General features: G+C 36.9%; 1 long non-coding RNA gene across 1 annotated transcript; it reads right to left on the bottom strand.

Moving 5' to 3' along the window:
• Window positions 1-2,061: 2,061 nt before the first annotated feature.
• LOC140322558 (uncharacterized) lies at window positions 2,062-6,201 on the bottom strand. Its single transcript, XR_011919207.1, has 2 exons — window positions 5,978-6,201; window positions 2,062-2,678 (listed from the first exon to the last, which is right to left on the bottom strand). It is a non-coding gene; the product is annotated as an uncharacterized lncRNA (long non-coding RNA).
• Between the last annotated feature and the right edge of the window lie 1,036 nt (window positions 6,202-7,237).

Genomic DNA, 7,237 nt, shown 5'->3' with positions numbered 1-7,237 from the left:
AATATGCCTAAAGTATGCAGCAATGTTTCTTCTTATACCTTTCCCTCACCTGCCATACATCTTTCTGTCTTTGTGTTAACATTTAGGATTTGTTCTATCTTTAACCTGGAGAAAAAAAGGTCATATGAACATCCTTGACTCTTCTTTTCTGTTGACTCTTCTTTTCTCTTCTTAACCTACTGAAAAACAATTGACATTTTGCAGATATCAAACCTATTTAAGTGAATGTGCTAAGGTGCAAAGAAATAGTGAGCCTTCCATAAAAATGGTCTTCTACCCAGTTAGCACATCCTAAATACCCACACCTGCTGCCATGGTTTGTAAAACATAAAATGAAAACATAACTCACCAAGGTCCTATCATTCTTGTGGGGTTTTAAATGCCCAGGGACACCTAAAAATGTCACTTGATGCATACAAAGTTTGTTTAAGACCTGGTTATTGTAATTCTCAAAATCTGTAAGCGCTATGTCTTAATTTCACGGTTCTGTTATGTGTTGATGCCTTCTTTGTCTTTTTTTTTTGTATTCTGTTGAAATAATTCTTAATAAAAACACAATCTCAAAAAAAAAAAAAAAAAAAAAATGTCACTTGAACCTCCTTGGTATAGCCAGAACCTTTGTATGTAATATTTCCGTCTCATTTTTTTTGCAAAATCAGGGAGACAGGAGCCGAGCAGGGAAGCAGACCTTCTATTTGCAATGAAATGTCCACTTTAAAAAAAAAGGAAAAAAGCATTGCAACAGTTTTATAAAACAGCAGCAGCAATTCATTGCATTCAATGTACCATATTGTCAGGTCCAGTGCAAGTCTTGAAACCTTGTGGGCCCCTTTCAGAGCTATTGAGTCAGGTTTGCTGGATCACTAAACTTCACTAATGAAAGTGTATCCTCTCCAGCCTTCGAGAGCTTTAATAAATCAGGCCCATTGATGGGAGGACTAGTTGCTGTCCCGGTGCTGTTTTTAATTTTCACCATACACCAAGCGGTCAATGAGCAGTAAATTGGCTTATATATAAACTCGACCAAGCTATTGGTCCTCAAAGTTCACACCAAAAGCACTCAAGTCATGACTTATTATGAAGGTCATTGAGTATACCAATGGGACACATCTGATATTTACACACATTGCTAGATTTGATGTTCTTCATTAACACCGCTAAATATGGTGTTTCCAAAAAATTACCCCAGTATCACAGAATTTTAAAAGATCATATTAGGGACAGAAACCTGCATCATACTTGTCTTCTGCCACTGGCAGTGTTTAAAGATTCTAGGAAAACCAGTCTGATAACTAGGCACATGATGTGCAGTATTTATTTTACTGCATACCTTATGGCTCTAACATACCTCGGCCATCATCCTTGACAACTTTAGTTATATGGGAAATATTTCAGTATACCAGCATTTCAATTCAAATGACAAATGGAACTATACCAGCATTCATATTTCAACATTTGATCACTATGCCTTTTGAAAAAAAGAACTATAAAGCAACAGCTATGTAAACATATAAAAAAAACAAGCCTAATAAAAATCAAAAGGTTTTCAAAGCGATAAGGTATGCTATGCAGAACATGTGCTTTGTCTATTCACCTTGAAACAGATGTATGACCTGGTGTTGTTACCCAGATGTTGAAACACCAGTTTCTATTGTTACGTAGTTATTGTAGTTGTGCTGTGTTGTAACAGTATATTTCTAAGTCAAGATAAAAAAAGAGAATGCATTAAAGGAAGGAGTGAAGCATTGCGTTTTGAAGATATTAGGAATGGCACCTTATACATTTGAACATGCTTTGTGTATGTAAAGGTGACATGGTTTCATACATCTGCCCCATTTTAATTAATAATAAAGAATATCTGGATTTGGCTACTCAGTTAAACCGAAGTGTTTCTTTTCTATCATAACTGTTTTGTTCTTTTCTTTCTTAATGTTAGAATGGAATAGAAAGTCTAAAAACGATAAAATAAAGGTTTAAAATTTACATAGCCAGTCAAATGTGTTGGTCCATTCTAGCTGATACGGAAATTATACTACTTAAAGTAATATACTAAAAACAATATACAAACCATAGTCCTTTATTCAATAAACAAGCTTACGTTGAACATGTTACATGTCATCATATTTAGAAGATTTTTTGGATTCCAAGGACCAGTGAGGGTAAGCTGTGTTAGATTACTGTTTACACAGACATAGGTGCAGTACCCATTTTCATATAGTATACTGTGGCACTAGGTTGTATTGTATGGTTAAAGCTTATATTTGTATAATGGTATTTCTAGTGGAATCACATGATTATCAAGTGATTTCCTATCTCTTTGTGTTCCTGTTGTTTACAGTAAAACAGAAACAGTAAAACAGTGGCGGCATGGATTGTTCAGTGGCAAGCACTCTTGCCTCGGCATTGCTGGATCCTAGGTGTAAATCCTGGCCAGGACATCATCCGCAAGGGTTTGCATGTTCTCCCTGTTTTTTGCATTCATTTTAAGAAAAAATAAATCATCTTGACTGGTAAGAGTCATCTCTGGGCATCTATGGGCAGCACGGGGGCTCAGAGATTAGCACTCTGGCCTTTGCAGCGCTAGGTTTCAGGTTCAAATATTGGCGAGGGAACTATCGGCATGGAGATTGCTTGTTCTCCCTGTGTTTACGAGAGTTTCCCCATAAACTGCTTTTCTCCTACATCCCAAAAACAAACAAAAAAACATGCAGTTAGGCATACCCCAAAAATTAACCTTAGACTGTATTAAAAGACATAATACTATGGTAGGGACATTAGACTGTGAGGCCATTTGAGGAACAGCTAGCGACATGACTATGGACTTTGTAAAGTGCTGCGTAATATGTTGGTGCTATATAAATACTAGTTATTATTAAAAATGATACTCTACAATACTCTCTTCATGAGCTTGCCAAAATTTTACTATTACTTTCTTCACCTTAGAAAAAATCCAATGTCATCAAGCCACCTGTTTTTACTAATATGCAATGTCTAATCTTAATTACCACAGGATCCAGGCATTTATCCTCATAGGAGTAATGTTTTTTATGGGGATGAAATGGGGATTTACAAATTCAAAGTTCAAGCTTTCTGTTGCTTGCCTTCTTTAGAGTTTGGAACATTGGCCTGATTTAATAAAACTCTCCAAGGCTGGAGAGGATACACTTTCATCAGTGAATCTGGGTGATCCAGTAAACCTGGAATGGATTTTTACGGAGTCATTTCTTTTTGGTAGCAAATGTTTTCATTCCTGGACCAGATCTATTCAAAGTTTGCTGGATCACCCAGCTTTACCAATGAAAGTGTATTCTGTCCAGCCAAGGGGAGCTTTAAGTATAGCGGAATGCTTAGCAATAAGTGTACAGTGGTGGCTTCTGATATTAAAAACAAATTTTAACCACATAGAACTGTCTTGGTTAATTACATGTATGAAGGGAGACACATATTGACATAGGAGATGGGATTATTCACCTTTTATAATACTCTCTGAAAACGGCATTTATCTTTCAAGCTCTATACCTTTGCATTATAATATTTTCCATAACATGCCAGGTTCACCTAATTAGGTAACAGGTTCCATCACATAAAACGAAAAAAGTTTTTTTCTGTGTTGAATGTTTAGGTAATAGATACAGATGAATAATTTACTATCAACATAATTAGGGCATTGAAAATAAGTTTTAGTAACATTGATGGAATTTTACCAGCATGTATGTCTTTAAGGTCAAAAGTTGCCTTCAACTGTCACATGTTAAAGTATCAGTGTGTAATGTCAAATGTAGTAAATGCTTTAATGAATTGCGAGTGACTACCAGCATTCAGAGCTCTACATTTCTGCAAACAAATCTTGCTGATAATTTTCAGAAGTACCTTGTGAGAAACCTGAAATGTGGAAGGACTCTGACAAGGTATGCAGTAGTGGATGTGAAAGATATACTCGTACATGAGTTGATAGCAAGAACAGTAATTTTAGAAGATAAGGATTTTTTTTTTCAATCCAAAAGTTTGTGTAACTGAGAATCCTTTCCGTTTTCTAACTTTAGCTTTTGGCTTTGTGCCTTGCCATAATGTATATGCAGTATACCTGCATAATGTGCAGTCTCGAATGTGGGTGATCTAGATTCACAAGCCCTGTTACTGCAATTGACATTGTCTCTTGACCTTTTTTGAGTTTTCCTTTTTCTAGGTTCACTATTGGTTACTCGTGGATAATGTAATTTTTTTTTTGTATATTTGCGGGAGTTACCCTATATATTGGAGTATAAGCTGATCCGAATGAGCCAAGGTACTTAATTTTACCTAAGAAACTAAGAAAACTGATTGACTCGAGTATAAGCCTAGCTTACCCTGAATTTGGCATATTTAAGTTGTAGTAACTTACTTGTGGGGAGAGATGAGATGAATGCAGCTTCCAGTGTCTGTTGATTAAGAATAGAGAACCTGGCACAGCGCATAGGCACAGAATGCCCTGAGTGGGCAGAGATTCAGACCATTCTCCGCCTGGGTCCTCCTAGGGGGTTTTGACACCCCTGGGGCTGAATCCTAGGCATTGGATAAAATTATACCCAAACAGGGGGGTGCAGGTGGGCTTGTGGTCAGGGCGGTACTGCCCAGACATTAGTCCAACAAGTGGCACCGGTGTGGACCTGTGCTACTGTCCCCCCGTAATCCGGAGGAAGGGGAAAGGGGGAGGAGAGAGATTGGGGAGAGCAACGCTGATAGTGCTGATTGATGACTTGAGTATTCAGCACATTTTGAGTGCTGAAAAATTCGGCTATATTTGAGTATATACAGTACATAATCCCACAATCTAAGAATGTTACAGATCCCTGGGAATATTCACTAAAATTGTGATAGAAAGATAAATAGATAAGCAGAAAATACCCATAAAGTATCTTCTTCCAATCAACTGTATCTTCTACCAATTTTATCTTGGGAACTTTAATTTTACTTTAAGAAAAACATCTGAAAACCGGTCATGAAACATGGGAACTGCCTTTGCTAACCTTTCTATAAAATTGATAGCTGACTTTCTTGTGTACTTTGAAACCAAGTTACTGACCTTGAACAAGTATGCAGATCATGAAAAAAAGAAATTCTTTGCATGCTTATTACAGGTCAGTAACTTAAAGAAACAAAACTTGAGAGTCATTATAAAAGCCAGGCAGAGTGCATACACAGATAGTAACTGAATGGATTTCAGCTTTGTGTACTTGGATTGGATGATTAGAGATTTTAACTGCTGATTTCATTATTTGTAATGAGAGGGTGACTATCATTTTTTATAGACAGAAATCGCAGATTCAGAAAAAATTCAAAAGATAGACAGATTCAAAAATATATTCAATATTTGGAAAGATTCATTGATATACTTAGGTATTCAGTTTGTAAACTGTGTACTGTGCAAGCAGTTAATGCATGCATGAGTAGCGAGCATCCCATGTGCAATTTAAGTTTTTCTAGCCTAAGGTTTTAAAGGAAATGCTAAAAGAATATTAATTCCTCAGCTGCCAATGATTTGGTGAAAGTAAAGTGTCATATGTTACGCCACTCATTTGCTGCATGCTTTTTCCAGGTCAGGTAACCATGGATGAAGTACAGACAGACCTTTTTTTAGAATGGGGTTCATAGTATTCTAATTAAACATCTGCAGCAAAATTGTTGATGTTATCTCCAAATATATTATGAGCTATGCCTGGTGTGCCACAGCAGTATTTATGACTACTGCTACCTAATTTTTTTTTCAGGTAGTAAAGCTACTCTGCCATGAACACACTTACTTATCTCCTTTTTATATACAGGGTGACCCAAAAGTCACTATACACTGAATTCCTAAAAATTACATATATTTTACATTATTTTTAGAATCATCAAAGGAGTCGTTGAAGTTTTACTTGCTAGATTTGCCATCACGTTCAAACGCCTTGAAGACTAGTAGTATACATGAGCGCCTCCATTTTCAACAACTTTCACCCACCTTCGAACACAAGCCTCTCTGACGTTTTGTAGCATCTTCTCCCCAACTTCACTGAAGGCTGTGTGGATTCTTTCCTCAAGCTGTGTCAGGTTACGGTGCTTAGTAGCAAACACCTTGCTTTTGATATAGCCCCACAAAAACAAGTCACAAGGTGTAAGGTCAGGGGACCTAAGAGCCCATTCGAGGGGACCCCTTCGACTAATCCATTGGTCACGAAACTTGATGTTCAGGAATTCTCTCTCACGGAAGAAAAATAGACCAATCAGCCCAGTGCTAGACATTGCACACCACCAGCTTTTGAGATTCTCCTTCATGCTCGAGAATTTCTGCTGGGTTTGATTTTCTCTAAACTCGGTGGTTGTGCCTCCCGCTGCGTGGTTTGTCAAGAATAGATCCTGTTGAAACTTGCAATAGACATCATAAATTGTGTTACGCGTTGGACCAATGTGACGGCCATAAAGCTTTTTGGCCGGGGACTGAATAACTTCTGGCCATTTTGCATTGCTGCTCCAATGTCAATTGGTGAGCCATGGTTCCAGGAATGATACGTCTACAAAAACTGCAAAGTTGTCATATGCTGATGGCCTCAAGTCTTTCTGAATGATACCTGAAACAAAATAGAAAAAAGAAGTGACTTTTAGGACACCCTGTACTTTTAATCATTAGAGAATCAATATAAAAAGATGTTAACTGCCCTGTTAACAATAAACTGTACGTCTATGCCACCTATTAAAGTGGTACAAATAAAAATAAGAGTAGGATAGTAGGGTTTTTTCTGGCAAACAGAATTTTTATATCTCTGTGTTAATAAATGCAGTAGATAGCAACAAAACCGATATATACCCTGTTTCCCCAAAAATAGGACAGTGTCTTATATTAATTTTTCCTCCAAAAAAATGCACTGGGGCTTATTTTCAGGGAATGTCTTATTTTTTCACGAACAACAATCAACATTTATTCTTGAACAAAAAAATCAACATTTATTCAAATACAGTCATGTCATCTCCTTCTGGAACATCATCATAACTCTCCTAACCCTGAATTCCATCTTGAATTTCTTGTGACTCCATTTTCTTTAGAACCATTGGCCCCAATTTATCAGGTCTAGCAATAGCACTTTCCTTAAATGAGCACCTCTTGTCCAATTATTTATTTATATTGTAGCTTATTTTCAGGGTAGGTTCTATATTTCAAGCATCCTCAAAAATACAGAAAAATCATGCTAGGGCTTTGTTGTGTCCAGTAATCAAGAAGGCAGGT

The sequence above is a fragment of the Pyxicephalus adspersus genome, chromosome 1 (assembly GCF_032062135.1).
Source record: "Pyxicephalus adspersus chromosome 1, UCB_Pads_2.0, whole genome shotgun sequence".
Lineage (NCBI taxonomy): Eukaryota > Metazoa > Chordata > Amphibia > Anura > Pyxicephalidae > Pyxicephalus > Pyxicephalus adspersus.
Note: the sequence above shows the minus strand (reverse complement) of the source record. Positions and strands in the feature narration are given on the sequence as shown.